The sequence below is a fragment of the Coloeus monedula genome (genome assembly GCF_965178545.1).
Source record: "Coloeus monedula genome assembly, chromosome: 4".
Lineage (NCBI taxonomy): Eukaryota > Metazoa > Chordata > Aves > Passeriformes > Corvidae > Coloeus > Coloeus monedula.
The window spans coordinates 63,655,662-63,676,387 of record NC_138784.1 but is presented as its reverse complement, the minus strand read 5'-3'; the positions used below and the strand labels follow the sequence as shown (position 1 = coordinate 63,676,387).

The window sequence follows — 20,726 nt, the reverse complement described above, 5'->3', positions numbered from 1 at the left end:
CAGAGGTTTTTGTGTTTTAAATCTTGTGCCTGCCAATTTCATTTGATCCTCTCAGCTCATGCATTGGAAGAGGCTGTGAACAGGGAACTTGGAGACACATCCCCTGTCCTGGCTCTGATTACACCTTTGTTGCATCCACTCAGTTACCTGTTATGAGGTCTTTGGCTTCTTAGTCAGTCCTTAGTTTTAGGTTGTACCAAACTTGTGATAATCCCTGCTGCCCTGCCTATTGCCACTTCCAGTCTGCTGTATCTTCTCAGAGTCTGTGGGACCAGAGCTACACACAGTATTCAAGACAGACAAACCAGCCATTCATACAGTGACTTAATAACATTCTCTCTTCATTCTTTATTCCTTTCCTAGTAATTAGTAATACTCGATTTTTCCCTGTTAGTGAACAGTGGGCTGATGTTTTCACACAACTGCCTATTATAATCCCAATATCTCAGTTCTGAAGTGGTAATAATCACCTTGGGGCACATAACTTTGTGTAGTTAGGTTTTTTCCCCCTTAAATAAATGACTTCATATTTATCTACATTGACTTTAATTTGACTTTTTATTGCCTAGTCATTCAGTATTGTAAAGTCTTTCTTCATAGTCAACCCTTATCGTAGCTACCCTGCCTGAGTATCAGCAGCTAACTTTGTAACCTCACCATTTATCCTGTTTTCCAGCTCATTTATAAATAAGCAAGTAGCTCCCAAGTTCCAGCACAGATCCCTGCAGGATTCCACCACTGACCTCTCTCCACTTGAAAAATTGACAGTAGTGTCCTACCATCTGTTTCCAATTATTTATCCTTGCAAGGGCATTTATTTTTATCCTCTAGGAGTCTAGGTTTTTTAAGACTTACGAATGTCAGATTCATCAAATGTCTTTTGGAAATCCAAGTAAACATTGTTAGTGAAAACTCCATGGTACACATTATTTTTTACTTCTTTGGAGAACTCTAGTAGTTTTGTGAAAAATTACTTCAAATAGTTGTATTGGTCCTACCTTACTTCCTTTCATCACACAAATATGTCCTCTTTGTACACATGCTGGCATACACTGTTTCTTTCATAGTTTTACTGATTTACATGGTGCAGGCGTCGGTCTTTCTGTGGTTCCCGAGGGTTTCCCTGGACTTGTTTTAAACTGTTTTTTAAAACTGGTTTCCTATGACTCAACTGCCAGTTCTTTGAAGCCAGAGCAGCCATAATGAAGAGGTTATTACATGCCACAGTTAAAAGTTTGTTTAAAACAGGGAATTGTTTCAGAATGAAGAGGAGAAATTCCTCAGTGCAACTGTGTTGTTTGCCTTTATGCTTGAAATCAGTCTGCAGGACCAGGTGACTTTTATGTAAGAGTCTTAAAAGGCTTGACCTTGATGCTCTTGGAGCCTTTGTTACTGCTGTTTGACAGATCTTGGTATAGGGGTGAATTCTAGAAGGCTAGGAAAAAGCTAGCCTTGCACCAGTATTTGAACAGGGTGTCTCATGGAGTCAGAAAAAGATCTTGTTTGTAGCCTCAGTATCCTTAACAATTTGTTGAGAGAGTAATTTACATTTATGGCTCCTGAACTTTGCAGGTGGCACAAAAATTATTTGTTTAATAAATGATAGTTATTTGTCTAATAAATTACAGTAAGGATAGCTAATTGCAGGGACTGATTTGGATGTCATAAAAACATGGGCTTATTTCTACAACTTTTGTTTTAATACACCAAATGCAGTGTAAGACTACTAAGAATCAGAATCATGAAATCACAGAACCATAGAATGGCCTGGGTTGGAAGGGACCTTAAAAATCATCCAGTTCCACCCCCCTGCCATGGGCAGGGACACCTTCCACTAGATCAGTTTGCTCAGAGCCCCATTCAACCTGGTCTTGAACACTCCCAGGGATGGGGCATCCAGAACTTCTCTGGGCAACCTGTTTCAGTGTTTCACCACCTTCTCTGTAAAATATTTCTTCCCAATATGTAATCTAAACCTACTTCTCAGTTACAGTTTGAATCCATTCCCCCTTGTCCTGTCATTATGTTGCCTTGTCAATAGTTCCTCTCCATCTGTCTTGTAGGCTCCCTTTAGGCACTGGAAGTCCACAATTAGGTCACCCCAAAGCCTTCCAGGCTGAACAATCCCAGTTCTCTGAGCTTTTCCTTCACCTTTCCTCATAGGAGAGGTGCTGTATCCCTCTAATCAACTTCATGGCCCTTCTCTGGACTTGCTCCAAAAGGTTCATGTCCTTCCTGTGCTGGGGACCCCAGAGCTGGGTGCAGCACCACAGGTGGGGTCTCACCAGAGCAGAACAGAGGGACAGAACCCAATTTAGAGAGAAGGATGTTGTGGGGACCATGTCAAGGCTTCACAGAAGTTCAGGTAAGTGACATCCATAGCCTTTCCCTTGTCCACTAATGTAGTCACCCCATCATAGAAGTCCACTGGGTTGGCCAGGCAGAACAGGCACTTGGTGAAACCATGCTGGCTGTCCAAAATCACCTCCCTGTCCTTCATGTGCCGTGGCACAGCTTCTAGGATGATCTGTTCCATGATCTTTCCAGGCACAGAGGCTGACAGGTCTGTAGTTTGCAGGATCCTCCTTTCTACCTTTTTAAAGTTGGGTACAATGTTTCCCATTTTCCAGTCACCTGGAACTTTCACCTGAGACCTATGACTTTTCAGGTATCAGGGAGAGTGGCTTGGCAACTACACCAGCCAATTCCCTCAGGATTCTGGGATGCATCTCATCGGTTCCCACAGACTTACATATGTTCTGGCTAGTGGTCATGAACCTGACCTGTACTTGCAGTCGGAAGCATTTTGCTCTCCCAGCCCCCATCCTGCAATGCACGCTCTCAAGAGGTGTAGGAAGAGCGGTTGCCATTGAAGCAAAAAACAGTTGTTGAATACCTCAGCTTTCTCCTTGTCCATTGTTACCAGTTTTCCAGCATTGGTCACCAGGGGTACATCTTCTTTGACCTTTTTTTCTGGTTAACACACCTGTAGAAGCGCTTCTTGTTACTCTTTGCCAGGTTCAGTTCCTGCTTCAAAAAATGTAGGAGGTGTCCTACTGATGGGAAAATTATGAAATTACGTGTTATGGAAAACAGTTATTTAAAAGAGAAATTAGAGACTGTGGTAGATGGACATCTGTATGTGAGCTCTCACTGCAATGAAAAAGTCCAGTGTTGTCCCTAAATGTGTATTCAAAAAATGGGACTGCCTTTACCCATAGTGGTTTCCATGCCTGTTCTGTCTAGGTCAAATATCTTTCAAGATGCCCTTTCAAGTATAAAGTAGAAAGAATCTCAGAACCGATTTAAATAAATGAAAGGAGAAGAGCTAAAAGGATGAATTTTCTTGCTATTCAAAAGAAGATTAAAAATTGACAGATGATGGCGTATGAGGACCTACAGGGGAAGATTTCAAGTCATGCAGTGCTCCTTAACTTGACAAATGCTGTGTTTGGAAGCTGAAGTTACACAAATTTGCATTAGCCATGAGGTATGTACATTTGTAACCTTTTAAGTTTCATTTTTCATTTGTTAATTGTCTTTACTAACTTACCAGAAGCAAAGGACCTTAACCAACAGTGCTTCCAGCTTTTGTTGCCACTAGGTACCCCACATGTAAAATGGGGAGGCACATGGGAGGCAAAAGGGAGAGGAAGACAAATCCAGGAATACGGAGCAGGTTTTTGAGCTTGAGTTTCATCATTGATGCTGATTTTAACAAGAGCATTAACACCCTCACGCCACCTTCAGGGTGAGGTGACTGAAGTTATTTAATGGTCTCTGAACAGTAGTGGGTGTTGGACCATCAGGAAGAAAATTCTGAAAAATCAGTGTTCTTGAAGGCTCTGACCATGCTATGATGAGTATTGCCTCTGCATTTTGGGGAAACCAGGTGCTGGAGCTGTGCAGGCAGGCAGGGAGCAGGGAAAGAGCCCAGTGCTCTCCTTGCCAACAAATGGAATGTCTCATCAAGCCTTTGAGGACATCTAATTCAAGCAGGCCTGGTGCATGTGCTTCTTTTTCCCAGAGGAGAAATCATGCTTCCAGTCCGATGTTCTGTATGTTAAGCTCCAGAGGAAAATTTCCCATTGGGTTTTAAAAGAGATCCCTAGAGCCTTCCTCATCCTTGCCTGGGAATGCCCCATGGTAGCCTGTGCTCTGCTGCTGTCACACTGGCTGTGATGAGTATTGCCGTTGGGAAGTGCTTGTGCCCCCACATGATTCAGAAGGTTAGTTGGGGAGGTTGGAAAGATTACCTGAAGGTTTTAGTGGGAAGTTGTGGGTGAAGTGAGTGATGGGGCTGTGCAGCTTTTTCAGATTCATTACTTTGACGTAAACATTTTAGTATACTTAATGCTTGTCTATAAAAACGAAGGTAAAAGGTGTATTGTGTGAACAGTGGAAATGAGGGAGAAAGGCTGTGCCCAATGTCTTGTCTCTATTTCCCTAAATACTCTGTGCCCACAGTACCAAAAGTTCTCTCCTGCATCCTATGATCTCATGCCTTCAGTAGCTAAACTCTCCAGCTCCTCACAGGCTCCCCATCTATATAGTTGACAAAGGCACAGCATGTGCTATACCTGGCAGAAGGCTATTTGTCTGTTGGTTGCCATCAACCTCAAGATGTCCTCAAGTTGCCATCTAGATTTTTTAAAGGATAACCTATCCCTGTCTTTTCACTGGCGGGAAATTGGGATTCTTTCTGCTTCCAGCTTTTTCACAAAACTTGAATGAGTTTAGTGTCTTGGAAGCTTGTAGCATCAGTCAAATGTGGTTGAAATTGGTCATCAGGCTCAAAATCACACAGCCACATCGGTCTTGATCCCAGAGGTAACCTGTCTAAAATGTATAATGTAAGAAGTGAATATCTTTTATTTGTATGAGTGATTTGAGATTTGGTAGCAAAATTTGTTTTTTGAAGGATAGAGGTGTTTTGGGAATGGGGAAGAGATATTTTCTTTTGGTTTAGAGTGTAATAAAAATTTCAGCATCTTATAACTGTCCCAATTGCCTTTTATGAACATCCTGGGGGCTGTGGTCCACTGTTTGAAAAACAGTAAGATAACAGAATAGTAAGATATAAAAGGAAATTCATAAAGTTATCCAGGCTATTTGAGGACGAATACCATTTTACTGGGAAAAAGTATATGTGCTAGGGGAGAAAGAAACTGGGAGAGAGTTTAAAAGAGGAGAATATCACCTATTGAAATGTGGGGAGCTGAGAACGTGGATATGGTTAGGAAAGAGAAATGGGAGTGGGGTTTTGGAAAGTGGCTGGTGTCAGTGCAGCTCTATTTTCTTGCAGCTGAAGGAACATTGTTGGCATAGGGTACAGCTGCTTCTGAGTTCTTTCAGGGAATCCTTCTAAAAGTTTAATGAAGAAAATTGCTATATGCCACAATGAAGCCAGGAAGAGGGAAACATATGGATATTATCAGCAGTAAAAAGGCATAAAAGAAAAGAAGGCTAGATTTCAAACGTGAAGGTTATTTTACCTTTTGAGAATTGAACCTTTTTAGCACTGTGGTATAAACAGCATTCGCTTTGATCTTGCAAACATAAAGACAGCAGACATATAAGAAGAGAAAATCTGTGGTATGATCAGATGGTGTGGACTCAATATTTGAAAACTAACAAGATCCGGCTGTGAGGAATGGCAGGGTCACAATACTGAGGCATCACAAAGGAAAAAATAAAAACATTTTTGCTCAGAAATGGTGAAATGAAAAAAAAAAAAGACATGAACAAGGCTATAGCCTGGAAAATCTGCAGAATTTGATAACATCAGTTGCTATCAGCATTGTTAAAAATGCAGTGGCAGCAGCATGACAGTGAATAGCTAGAAAACGCATTACTGTGTGGAACAGTGTGCAGCTCCCAATTACTAAGAGAGAATTACGGCTAGAATCCTTAAAAAGGGAAATATAATAGACTTCAAGATCTATCTATTCTAAGAAAGATATTATCCACATTGGCATTCAGAGATGCAGAAGACTTGAAACAAGCTGGCCTTAGAATGAGAAGGTCATACTTACTGGGGGAAAAGGTTCCTTTATTTTCTCCTTGAGAAGCCAGATGCAAATTTATGAATTTCATTGATTTTAAAAGGTAGCTGATGGCGTCTGTGGAGAGCCTCTTTGACACAAGCACATCATGTGCTATTTCAGAGAATATTATTCAATCAAGTAATTGAGAGTGCATCAGAAGGAGAAAGCTACTGAATAAATGGTTAGAAATAAATTACTACAAACAGTTGATGAGTTGTCACACATTCCGCTTTCTTTATTTTTCTGGTTATCTTTCAAAAGGAAAAGTTTATAGAGAAGAAGGCTAGACATGCTGTGCTTGCAAAGTCAAAGACAAATATTCTGAGTTCAGAGGTTCAGAAAACACTACTTGTGAAACCTTGGGAGGTTCTTTTGTTTACTTCTAGAAGTCAAAAGTCATGTGCCTTACTTTGCAGAAGTGGTTGAATAAGGTGAGTGATCTCATTCAATTACCATGGCTAGGATGTGCCTTGTCCTGCCATGCTAAACCGTACCTCTGCAACCTACTATAGCTTATTGGTCATGGTGAACCTTGTGTGCAGCAGAAGTGTGAATAAAATAGGACAAGGTCCCTTAAGATCAGGGAAGATTTTTAGCAATGTCTCTTCCTCCCGATTGACCTTTTGCCTCTTCCTGTGGAATAACAGGTTTCTGCAGTGGCTGCAGAAGGTGAATGCTCCTCAGCTCCATGGAATTTCTTGATGGAGGCAAGAGCCTTGGAGAGGGTTGTTTTGCCCAGATGTAACAGCTTGCAAGCATGAAATACCAACATAAATGATCCTGTGCCTCTTGGAGAGACATTTCTGCACTGAGCCATCTTAGCTTGCCAGGGCCCAACAAAAGATGTGGTTGCTTTGCCTGTAGCTGCAAATTAACCACGTCCAGAGTCCCCCTCTGCTGTAGAGTCAGTTGGCACACTGGCCATTGTCCATATTACTACATTTTTTACCTTTCTAAAACTGGGTCACTAGAATTATTCTGCCTGTTGGGAACTGTTCCTGGCATGTCCTATCTTGCAAACTGTGCCCTGGCAATATTTTGGAAGATTGTTAGATGGAACAGACTAAAACCACTCCTGTGACACATGCTAGGGGACAATTCTAACAATTTAGTAGCGTAGACAGTTGATTTTCAATGCCTGGGAATGCTCCCTGGTACTGCTTCACTTATCTGTGTAGACATAACCAATACGTAGCCAAGTCTCAAAATGAGGAGCTCAAGAATTATCTGTGCAGGAAAATTAAGGTCACATGAGATTTAGTATTTTAATTTGAATCAATTTATAACTGCAACTTAGTGCCATTGCATAAACTTCTGATTTGCTTTGTTTAAATTGACAACAAATAACCTCTGGCTGAAAAACTTACATGAAATGTAGTTACCTTTAAAACTAGACTTAGTAGTCACCTTGAAAAAGAAAGATGTTTATAACTTTTGGCAAGAGGAAGAAGTGATCAAAAATGCAGAACAAACCATAAAAAAGGGTTTTCACCTAGAGGCAGTGGAAGAATGTTATCCATGAGTCTAAAAATCATAAATGAGACTTCTCTCTGATGCAGACTGAGTGTTTCAAAATCAGATTTCCCACAGGTATCTTCAGCTTGGCTAATACATCTTTGAACACTATAAAACTGTTATGCATTGAGTGCATATACTTAAGAGACATTCAGTATAATTTCACAAAGAGTTAATTCAAAATTTTAAGATTAATTTTATGAGAGAAGTATTAGACTTTCCATGAAAATAAAATTACTCATCCTTGTAGCTTTATGTTCCTCTAAACAAAGTTCATTATTACTTGGTTGCTGTGTCTTAGTATTTAGCCTTCCTATTACTGGTGAAGTTATATTAGACTATCATTAAAATAAAAAGGTTGAAATTGCAATGCATGGTCATTATACTAGAAAAATACAGTCCAAAACATTCCAAACGTGCAGATGTCTTACCAGCCACAGTCACTTGTGCTTAGTTCCTGTCAGGCGTTTGTATTTGATCAGATTCCTCCGTTAGTGTGGCAGCACCATGCTAGTGTGGCCCACCAGCAGTCACTTCTGAGGTGACACTTGGCCGTTTGTCAGCCTTGAGGAGCGAGGGGACAGTGCTGGCACAGGGAAAGGCCGTGCAGCTCAGGGCGGGTAACAGTGGAGATACTCAAAAGCCATCAGATCACAATCCTGAGTTACTGGCTCTAGGGGACCCTGCTGCAGTAGAGAGGTTGGACTAGATGGACCTTCAGTGGTGCCTCCCAGCACTACCCACTCCACGATTCTGTGAGTGAAGAGAGGACCTGTTCCCCAAAGGATGGCAGTGGGATGGCAATGTGATGCTTGCTCTGAAGAGGACATACATGGTCCTGGCAAATACTTCGTGAAATATTTCCAGGTGATTCAGGGCAATGCTGACATAATTAAGGATGCACTGTGATATTTCATGTGGGATTCTGGACACTGACGTCCAGTTCTGACTGAGATGACAGTAGCTGCAAAAAGGAATACCAGTGAGTGGTGACATCTCTGGAAGAAGAAAACTTGGAAAGCTTGGTTAGTTTAATGTGGAAAGAGGAAGGTTGATAAGGTGTCTGCAACTGCTGACTAAAAACACATGGAAGGGCACAGAATGAGGAAAATAAAAAAACTTTTTGAGCTACTGATTTTTTCTTTGACTAGATTTGGTTTCCTAAACTTTTTCCAAAGGTGGTACTACATGTCATGTAGCATTGTTGGAACAAATTACAGCCGGTTGGCCTACTTTGCTTCATGACACTTAAAAAATCTCAGAAGTAGTTTATGAACCCTCTGGAATCCACGGACTGTAGAGTCAAAACTAATGATTTTAAACTCATGGCTAACAGTGGTACAAGAACAAATGGATTTTATCTGGATATAAATCACTTCAGGCTGAAAATTACAAGGTGGTTTCTAAGTATCAGAGCAGGAAGGTTCTACAGCAACTTTCTGAAGGGAGGAGATTTGGTAAAATACTGAGCTGTGTATTAGAAACAGATGACTATCTGAAAGGGATTACAGAATGCGGTGTTTGTAACAGCATGCCTTGTTCCTCTCTTTCTCATTACTGAAAACAAACTTATCTGGGTGAATGCTCTTTTCTATTCTACTCCCGTATGTTCTGTTTTTTAAACAGGATCACTCCTATCTCAGTGTCTTGGTCTGAAAGACAGGTGTCTGCCAAGGAAGGCAGGAGTGTCCCTTGAAATGAAAAAAAAAAATGCAACCCTCTTCCCTCCAAATTATTATAATTTTGAAATAAAGGGGCTTTCAAGAAAAGATATGAGGAATAGGAATAACAGTTATTTATTAATATATATATATATATATATGTATAACAAGGCAAGCAAACAGCGATAACCATGGCAGTACCAGCAAACAGAACCACAAACCCAGTGCCAGCCTTCTCGGCTGTCGGGCCCTTTCCCCTCGGGTGCAGTTCCGCTCGCAGCCGGCAGGGGCGCTGGCGGCTCCCGGTGAGCAGGGCAGGTGCGATGGTTCCCCCGCGGCTGCAGGGGGCGCTCCGGAGCGAGCTCGGGGAGCACGCGGCACTGGCGGCCTGGGATCCCGGGAAGGGATGGGACAAAGGCCTCACAAACCCCTGGGCAGCCGATCCCGGTGTCTGCCGGACCCTCGGGAACAGCAGGCTGGAACAGCAGGGACAAGCACAAATCCTGGGTGGCAGACGAGATGTATCAAACTCCCCAGCTGCAGCAGGAACCCCCGGAGGCCTGGGCAGGCAGAGTGTGCGGGGCTACAGAATAGCGAAGGCTCGAAGCAACGGCGGGGCCAGGGCGGCCACGGCCTGGCTCCCAGCGGGACAGGGAAGGCGGGCTTGGGAATCCCAGGGTTTTCTCCAGTAGAAGGAAGGAAGGCAGCCAAAAAAGCAGAAGTCTGCAGCACTGACGAATTCCTTCCAGCCTCTCTCTCCATCCAAACGCCAGAAACTAACAGCCCACAAGCCCAGGTAAAAGAGAATAGTCAGTTGGACCCCTCCCTCTGCGGCCCGGTCTTCTTCTCTTAAGCACCCAGTAATTTGTCCCTCAGCAACATGTATGGGGAAAATTCTTTAAGAGAAAAAGAAAACCGAAGGAGAACTCCTACAACCCCAACACTCAGTGACTTCTAGCATTAAAAATAGACGGTGACCAAGATCTGTAAATCTGTCAAGTGAGGTTCATTCCTGCCTGGCATTCTGATCAAACAGGCAAAGGTTTTCTGTAAATTCCCAGCAAAACTGTAAAACATTGGCAATAAAAGCAGTTTAGCAGTGTACTTTGTATTTTCTCTTTGCCTTCAACATTTTCATACAACCTGGATAGTAAATTTCCTTAAAAAAATATCATTTATGTTAGCTAGGTGCTGGTGTTTAAAAGTGAAAGCAATCAAAAAAGAAATCTTTCAAATATTCTGAAATATCAAGGTTTCAGGAAAATCATTTTACAAATCATCAGTACTGTGACTAATCTGAGATGTAGTTTTGCTAAGGATGTTTCCTGGAGAAGTTGTCCCTTGTTAGCTTCCCAAGCACCTAATTATTTTGTGGTGCCATGCTGCTACGTAAACTACCTTACTAAATAGTTAAGAGACTCATCAAATCTTTTCACCTTGTTGATATGCAGCTGCACATGTCATGTTTTGTGTGAACAGGTTGGTGTCAAGTGTGTTGGGTGCTGAAGAAAGAAGGAGCTCATCAAGTGGTCCTTGCTCACACAGGATGGGAGCAGGGCGATGCAGAGTTCCCTGTTCTGTCCTTGCTGCCTCTTTTCCAGTCTCCTGTGGCAGTTTCAGGGAAGGACAGAGAGGAGGGAGCACTTTGTCAACAGGCCAAACAAGTGTTCAGTGCATCAAATAACTGTATTTAAGGCACACCCTGAGCTTCCAGTGAAACACTGTTGATCGTGTACTTGTCTATGAAAGCTCTTGCATGCAGTATGGATGCTTACAAGTGGCTGTTCAGGATTTTGCACCCTTAGACAGACAGATCTGCAGATACAAGGGTCTGGGTTTAAAATTCGTCCTACTGAATTCAGCGAGTTTATGTTTGAACCTAAGATGGTATATTTAATAACTGAGTGTTAAACATATAAGACAGCATTTCATTTAATTTTAGCTGTATGGTACATTGGAGGAATTGTGCCGAGGAAAAAGTGAGGTTGTCTGTGAAATTGTTACTGCATTTTTGTTTCTTTGCAAGAGATGTAGTTTCTTTTATTCCCTGGGGCTGCTTTTTCCCATCAAGTCTGAACCAAATGCAAAGCACACTTCTACAGACAGCTCCATTTTACTTCACACTTCATCAGGTGATGGGTAAGCATAGATTCAAGAGCAGGGATGTGCCAGAGGATTAAATGCCCGACTACACATCTGGCTCAGCCTGTCAGACTGCAGTAGGGTGAAAGGACCATTGGCATTGGCAAACCTAACCTGGCTATGGCAGGGCCAGTCAAGTGTTTCTGCAGTACATCCAGGAGTGTTCAGGCTCTTAGGATATGATGTCAGTCTGTGGTATCCAAGCCATCAAGCAGTTGCCTACATCCAGTTGTCTGGGCTTAAAATGCCTGGGGGATCCTGTCTGACCTTTGACTGCTTTTTCAGCAGGACACAGGTCTTCTGTAGGTTCTCTGTCATCTACACACAGATGTCTCACAAGCAGTAGAACTGCTCAAATGATCATTAGGCACTAGCATGCTGGCAAAGTGAATCAAACCCTGATTCAACTCTCAACTTGCCTGTAGAACACTTTCACTTAGGTTTCTCAGTGTAGAGCTGAATCCCGCTCTCTGTGGTTGTGCTTGCGTCTTGAATTTACGAAGTTGTGTTTAGGGAGGATTGTTTCTGATTAGCAATATTCTGTCAATCACAGTTCCTTCTTAATGTGCTTTTGCCTGGGATTAAAATAAAGCCACAATGTCATAAATACAGGTATCAGAAAATGATAAAGGAATCTGAATTACCTGATGCTAAAGGAGATTAGTGGATGGTGTATGAATAGCTGCAAAATATGTATTGGCAATTGCTAGAGAAAGCTGTTGTTATTTATTGCTTCCATTTATCATAGTACTAAAAGTCAGATTCTAATCATTTAAGTAAATACCTCAGTTCTGCTGAGCTTCAGTGATGCCTGGCAAGAGGAACAAATGCAGGTAGTAATGTGCACCTAACATGAATTTCTGAAAAATCTGAATGGTCTAAAATGAAACTGCATTAGTATTTTTTATGTAAGTTCTGCAGAGCCTTTGTTTTTGATGCTGTATCCTCAACAGACATTGTGATAGGTCATTAATTTATATGTGGATTTAGCCAATTGAAAATAGGAGCAAGGAAAGTAATTGTAAATGAATGCTCATTCTTTCGCTCTGTAAAATAATGTATTTAATTGTGAATTCTCAAGCTCTTCTAGAGTACATTATGGTATTATTGTGCTGGTCTAGAATCTGTTACTGTCAGTGAAAAGCTGATTGTTTCAACAGATTACATCAGCTGAGCAAAGGATTTATAAGCACATGCTTTGATGGACTGGAAGCATGTTTTAAATGCTTGGCTTAATTGAAATCTGGAAAAAATACCCACCCATCTGAGGTTATGGATGTCAATCAAATATTTCCTGTATGCACTTTTACATTATTTATACAAATACATGCATTACAATAAATAATAGGGTAGAAGTGAAAATTTAGGAGTTAACTTCTAAGGACCATTCAGCAGTCCTGACTTGGTACTGAGCAATCTTACTCTTGAAAATAATCCCATTGTGTCTATGTCATTCAGTATTAGAGGAGCTATTAATTCTTATATTAGACTTAGTTAAGGCTTCTATAGAGGAATGGCTATATGGTCATTTGGTACATAACATTCTGCTAGCATGGAGCCATGTTAGCATGCAGAGACAGCAAGGTGGGAGTTAATACATGTTTTACTACTGCAGAGCTTAGTAGCAGTTTTAAGTTAGCATGAGTGAAATGAATTCATTAGCTCATGGCTAGTGTACCAAATATTCATGTGTTGTAAAATGTATAAGCACATATTGTATAAAAAGGTGTACAGCAAGAATTACCCTAACAGCTGATGAGAGAGTTGTAAAATTAAGTATAATATCACTCCTTAGGAAGTAGAGTGTACTCTAAGTATTGGGTGAGTGCAGCGCGAGTCAGTCCCCTGAAGAGTAGAATCCAATTGCTGTCTCTCAATGTAATCAAAGACCACAGGAGTGAAAGTAAAGCATTTGTGCAATTAAGATTATGAAGATAAACTGCTACCTAAGTAACTAGCCAGGTGACTGTCAAGAATGCATTTCTATTTCTTGCTAACCTAAATAATTTAAGTAATAATAAATTTCCAAACTTCAGTTATCCAAAACAAAATGAAACCTTACACTGAGGTTACTGCCTTCTGTCTCTCCCTCTCTCCTTCCCTCCCTTTCCAGTGCAATTTGTGTTCCCACTGAATTATGTCCCTACTGAGATGGCAAGCCCCCTGGAGCAGGGACTGGATTTGATTTGGTGTTTGAACAGAGCCCAGCATAAGCCGAATCCTGATTGTGGCCTCCAGCTTTGACTGCCGTGTAAATTGCAGTAGAAATAATAATTATTGTTTGAATTGTATCTGAGTGGTGTGAGTAGTATAAGCTTGATGAGCTACCCAATTTGCAACAATAGTAACTATGTACTAAGAAGAGCCTGCTGTGCGACCTTGGGGAAGTCATTTCACCTTTCTGGGCTTTCCTGGCTATAAAATGAGAGCAAGATAATTTCTTTAAAAATGCTCTACAGGCATGGACTGTTATTACTGCAAAGAACTGATTGCATGCTGATTCTGGTCTGCTTTGTGCAGTGTGACCCCTTGCCCTCTCAGAAACTCAGAGATCTCTAGGCCATCTTAGAAGTAGTCAGTGTAAACAAGGAAAAATGGTAATTACCTAAAAAAGGAAAAGGAAAAATTAAACATATTTGTGGATGTAGATCACTGTGAGCAACCATCTGTAGAATGATAAATAGTGGCATACATACATAAACACACTGCGTTGTCATTCCAAACAACATACTCTGTGTGTTTATCTCTGCATTAATGAGGTACTTGGCTTGGTTTTGACATCTGTCACTTTGCAGTCATGGCAGTGCAGATCTGAATTTGAGAACAAAATTCATGGAGGATTACTTTAGCATTTTATTCCATGCACTGGAAATACTTGTAGTGCAACACATTTGGCCAAACCATGTTTATCCGTTGGATGACAAGACCAAAATGAATGCATACCATAACCAGATGACATAGCTTGAAATGCATCTGTTCAGGAACCCAAACAGGTACTGAGGCTGTCATCATCATGGGCAAGCTTGAGAGGACTGTTTCCATACAGGGAGGAATGACTGACAGATAAGCACGGTTTAGCTAATCCTATTTATTTGGTCACTTCAGCATTCAGCTGAGTGTTACACTTCCTTTTTGACTTGCTTTTTCTTTCAGAAAAGAACTGCAGCATAGCCAGATATATAGCTCATGGCTCATTTACTCACAGTGCTAGTGAGTGCCTCTGCAGTGATTCTCTTTTGAACATACATGAGTGACAGATTGCTCAGACCACTGGTTCTCAGCATCCCCAGCACACTGGTGTGCTGTAGGGTGTTCTGTTGGCAAGAATTGCTGCAGGGAACAGAAGTACACTTGATACACAAGGAGTTACCAAAGGCAGTCAAGCCACATCCCGAGACCTTGCAGATGAGTGCACTAGCTTTAAGTTCACACAAGATTTAGCATTTCACTTTTTCCTTCTCCTATACATGTTTTGGTTGTTCAGCTGTGACTGTTTTGAGTGGAGAGGTGATGGGATGCAGGAAGAACGGCATGCATAGAGAAGAGGATCTGTTTACAGAGTGACTTAGAGGAACAGCAGCCAACACTGATTTTCTGCAACTGAACAGAGAGAGGCAACCTCACCTTGATCAGAAGGACCAAATCTTGGAGACTTTCAATACACTGCACTATGAAGCAGAATTTAGTTTGTCTCGATAAGGAAGGAGGGCTTTCTCCTTCACCCTTGGCTCCCCTTAGTGAGGTATTCTCCTCATGAATATATTTGCCCTTTTTGAAAACAGTCTATGAAACTCTGCTAATTCTCACACAAGGCATGCTGGTGAGAAAATACAGGTAGCACAGAATGAGAGGAACAGGTAAGTAAGCACTCTTTGTGTGGTCATGGTTGATGGCTGCCCAAGTGAGTCCTACTGTAACATTTTAAAGGATGGGTAGTCATTTGTGGTGCACTGCTGCAAGCTAGATTCCTGGTGTCTGAAAAATAGAGAACCTGCAAATTGTCTCTGAGAAATTCTCAAAGGCTGCTCATGCTATGTATGCTCTGGTTGTCACTTGTAGTTCTAGCAAAAGAACTGATGTGAGCTTGGAAGTAAAGGGATAATAGTGAAACTCCAGGTAAATAATCCTTGCTATTGTACTACAAGTATATCCGTTTCTTCTCTAATGCAAATACCCATCTGGGAAGAGTTTACTTCCAAAAAGCATGAAAGCAATAAGAAGATAAGAGTTTTCACCCAAGGCTAATAATCTGGCAAAGATCTGGATACTGCTCCTGAGCTGTGAGTTTTAGTGCTACCTGCAGAGATGGTGGATGGATAATTTCAATCACAAATGCTTAGAAAAATCTGACATGGGGCACTGTTCCAGGAAAGCAGTGCCAAGGATAATTTTACTCTTCAGTGAGTTTTTGGGTGGTACTTACCTTATGCACTGAGAACCTTTTATAGGTTATTTCTTGAGCCAATGAGACTTGTGCTCCACAGCCAGAGAACACTTCTGTCTGGGGGAAAAAATCCCTAGTGTTGGCAGCAGATTTTATGACATATTGGGTGATGTCATTAAGGGAGCTGTTAGCAATCTGTCATTTACAGAGCAGCTTTAACTAGTCCAACGTAAGGGAAGTGATTTAATTCCATGTCTGCTTGGATTTCTCCTATACCATCAGTGGAGATTCAGGAGAGTTAGGAGGCACAGCATTATACTCTCCTGATTACTCTGCTGTCATTTCCAGTTTATGCCCCCAAATGCATGAGACTAAAGTCTTCATGGCCAGAGGGGCTCGTGAGGGGTTGGTACAGGTTCTCCCCCATATCTTTTAGCTGTGGTAGCTACACGGGTTGTGCACTCTTGTTCAAGGACTAACTAGAGTGACTGTAACTTCTGACTCAGGTTATGCAAACGTGGTTGCTGGCAAATAGCAGGGGGAAGGGGCCTCTGCAGGAGTGTCCACAAAGAGGCACATGAGGAAGTGCTCTTCCTGATGGAGGGCAGCACATTAATCCAGCTTGTACCTATCCCCTGAAGCTTGTTGTGGCTGTTGCAGGCTTCATTTCACCTGCAGGCAACTTGATCCTATCTTCCATGAGTTTTCCCATGAAAGGGAAGTGAAGGTATGGATGTCCCACAAGGAGGACAACTAACTAGAAATGGAAACAGGGCATGTTCTTATGCTGCCTCTTCGAAAGCTCCCTGGCTCCTTAGTGTAATATTCTGTTTCTTTTGGGTATTTGTGGTTTAGGTCAAAGAGGAGAACAGCAGAAAATTGTCCTAAATTGTGCTTTGGACAAGCTGCATAGCACATCTAGCATCCTTCTGCTTTTCTTGTAGGACACAGGAAGCTGGCTTGGGAGTACCACCATCAGGAATGAGGCTAGTCCTTCTCCCCATCGTTGCAGGGTGCAGAGCATGGTGCTGTGATGCTGGTACATCACAGCACATTTTGTTGCTCCAGTTTGTTGCCAAAGGATGTGGAAAGCAGAAGCACAGGTTGCTTCATAAAAGGATTAGACAATTAAGAGAGAAAAGATCCAGTGATGGCTATTATATGTACTGGTCTGCATGTTTGGCACAGCTTCACCCTGTGGGGAGCAGACTGGTGGGAGTAAGGATGACGCAATGGGAGAAAACCACTTCAAATTCATCTTGCTTCCAAGTGTCTGATACTGTCTGCTGTTGAAAATGTCGTTCCAGACTAGATGAACCTTTGTTACCACCAAGTATATCCACTGTTGTGTATTAGTTGCTCCTCTGCAGGTAGGTTTAAGAGAGATTATTTCTTCTTTCTGTGGGCAATGACATATTCCAGCACTAAGTGCCAGTCGGAGGATTGCCTGCCCATCAGCATCCTGTTTTGAATTTTGAAAATGCTTTGGGAGACTTTTTCTCTTCATAAAATGAATTCATGGATCTATAGACTTCAATGCCAGACAGGTCCATGAGTCAGCTTTACTGGGTAACACACACCATGGAGTTTTACCAAGCTATTGCTGTACAGAGCAGTATGCTAATATTGGTTCCTTTACTCTGCTAGAAACTCTAATGAGGTGCAGTGAGTGTTTGCTGCCAGAGTCAGGATCATTCTTTTCCCTTCCCAGGAGATGGCTACCAAGTTTATTTTCTCCAGATATCCCATGATTTAAAAAATACGGTTGTGGCTGACTATGTAGAAGGTTTGTGCATAACATCTGTGAATGACAAAGTGCCCTAAAGTAGGAGCAGTGTCTCATAATACATAGTTAGCATTTATATAGTGGCTTTCAGCCAACTGTTTCAAAATATTTTTTTATGTAAGGATAGGCATAACTATCACTCTCCCAGTTTTCAGCAGCTGAGGGCAAAGTGCTTTGCTGTCTGCCAGTTTTTGTGTTTCATCAGTAGCAGAGCCCAGAACAGAATCCAGGCTCTTCCTCTACTCTGTTATTGTCTGGGTCCAATCAAACTGGTACCGTTCACGCACAGCCTGTTATAGGGCTGATGGTTGTGCAAGTGGCTGAACTTGAAAGGAATGGAGGACCACAGTGCCATGGCAGATGGCACTTTTGACATGCAGCTGTTGTTCTTGCAGTCCTAGGAGGTGATGGGAACGATGTGGTGAAGATGAGAGGTCAGAGGTGAGAGTCATGATGTCTGAAGATACATTACATAGTGGGAATCAGAATTGGCAGTCATGTGGATTCAGATGCAACTGTTGGTGATACTTGAATTCTCAAATTTGATTGTAAACTAACCATGAGTCAACTAACCATAAGTAGTCATGAGCCAAGACCCTCTAGAATCAAAAGTCTTCATGAAAATACAGCATCACAAAACTCAAATACATTTTGGAAGGACTAATTGCCATTAGAGTAATATCCTTTCAGATTCTCATCTCCAGAATTTGGTCTAGAACTCTGAAGGTTAGTGTGACATTTTTGTGCACAGATCTCCAAGAACAGTCTCTCTGCTAAATCACAAAATTTCTGAGATACTTAGTGAAATTCTGAGGGTGAGCAAAAATGGGGACAAAATAACAATTACTCCAGAAACTGCAGCCTGAGATTCAGAGGTGAAAAATTCCAAATGCATGGTTTTTAGGATAAAAGAGTAATCTTTAACCTAGTAGGAAAAGCAGCTAGTGAGACAAAAAAGTGAGACCTAGAAATCTAGGTAAAATGACAGGGCTGAATGATGATCTTGTTTTAAAAAAAGGTTTTATGTGGAGGACAGAAAAACAGCAGAAGGGGTTAATAAGCCTACAAGAAAGGTATGACAGTAAGTGCTAGCATGCAGAGAAATGTTAGATATTGGAAAATACCTAAGAGAGATAAATTTGTCTATGCAATGATTGTCTATAAAAGCAAAGTCTAATACAAAAAAATCAATACTTGTAGGTTTTTTAAATGTTAATTGTATAATTTCTAATAAACTACAAGGCTTACATCTTTATCACAAAATTCCTCTAAGGAGGAATTAAGAAAAAAACAGAATGAAATTTTCAGTTTCCAAAAATAGATTGCCAAGAGTGGAGGTTTTTTCTCCTTCTGATTGCAAGGGAATCACTCTGCAGTGTTTTACTGAAGAACAAGTAGCACTGAGTAAAAGAATAATTGAAAAGTGATTTTTCACAGATTTTTCTACCTTTCTATTCTCTATGCTGGATTTTTTTGTGCTGTCTAGAAGAAACATTCACGATGGCACTGACCCCTTCTCATGTGCAATTCGTCCAGTGTTTGCTTGGCGATGTTCAGAAGTAGTGGAGCAGAAAATCCCCTGCTACAGCCAGCATATGCTGGGGATTACTCTTCACACTGGTATATATTGAAGGAGATTCACTGGACAAAGTGATGAAATGGCTGTATGCCTTCAAAACTAGAAATCTTTTTTGAATGTGATCCAGCCAAATGCCCTGTAAAGCTGTGTTCTTTTTTCTCCTTTTTGAAAGGGGTAAAAATACTGAAAATGCTGAGCAGGTCTTTGAAATGTGCATATTTGAGCTTCAGGTTAATCAGAGAAGTGAAGATAGTGCTGCTTGTTCTTTTAATTCCTAGGGAGAGTACTCTTGGGGCTGACTGGAGCTCCTCATTTTCGGAAATAATGCCGAATATTCACTGTTTTGTCATACTTGTCCATACTGACTTCACTGCATTGCACTGTGAAGGGCATTCTTAAACATGGGGCTTAAGTCTCAGTTAATTGAACTATTAGGATAAGTGTATACACAAATACATGTGTGTCTTGCAGAGTGACCACGGGATTTGTGTTCTCTCTTTTGACAGTTGGCCAATTTTCTTAGAACTCAGACTTGGAACTCATCAAGTAGTGACGCCTGGTTTCTGAGCAGGTAGTGTTTCTCTTTGGGTATTCAGAGTCACTCAGAACACTTAATTATTTACCAACTTCTGCCCCATAGCCTGTCTTCATTGTCACCTCTATTGTCACTTTCTGCTCATTATGGACAGCTAAGGATGGCTGACAGCAGAGCAGGCACAACTTACAGTGTGAACGAGCCCTTGGCTGCTCTGTTGTGTTGCAGTGGCCACCTGGCTCCAGTGCTGGCATTTTGAGACCTGGAAACATCAGAGAATTATCTCTTCCAGCCTAAGTAGATGTGTCAGAGAAGCAGAGAGGATAGCATCTCACGTCCTGCTTCCTGCTTGAACTTCTCTTGTGTTCTCATGCCATTTTTGTCTGTAAAATCCTTCCCAAAAAGTCTCATTGTTTGTAGCAAACACCCAAGAGGACAAGTCTGACTGAATTCAGCACCTGTGACAGGAGCTTATTGCCTGTCTGGATAAAAATAAGAAAGGGCAACCCTTTGCTGATGGGGGCAGTCAAGGAAGCTCTCAGTTGTAGGCTTGCATCTACTATGTGCACCTCCTGGGACTGCAGGCAAGTAACATTCCTAGTTCTATTTCTATCAGTTGGCTGAGCAGAAGAGGAAGTTATTCTGGCAACCTCTCAGTTATTCCATGTAGTGGGGATGTTGTTAAGATAATTGGGATGAAGGAGAGATACAGATGGTGTCAAACATGCAGGTAAGGCAGCAGGAACATGTGCATGGAGAAAAGCAGGCCTGTGATGTTTCTGATTGCATGGAAGAGCAGTCTGTAAAGCCATCTCAGGGTAAGTACAGGGTGGTGCTGTGTGAGTGCAGCTGGCCTGTTCCTTCAGTGGGGCTCCCATGTGGGCGGCATGGAAGGTATCCAGCTGGGAATTGAGCCCTGCTGTGCTAAGCCCTGTCCAAGAGGTACAGAGGCGACTGTCTCCCAAAATGTTCCATGTTCAGAACAGGCAAGGCAGGAAGGGACACAGTGGCAGAGAGAACAGAGATGGTGCCGGGAGAGCTGAGAACAAAGTCTGCATCTCCTGACTTGTGATCCAC

The 20,726-nt window shown here is 41.8% G+C and overlaps 1 protein-coding gene across 1 annotated transcript in view; it reads left to right on the top strand.

The window, feature by feature from the left end:
• Nucleotides 1-20,726, top strand: part of LHFPL3 (LHFPL tetraspan subfamily member 3) — a gene marked incomplete at both ends in the record, with an annotated part of 163,295 nt that overhangs the window by 4,290 nt on the left and 138,279 nt on the right. The window lies entirely within an intron of this gene.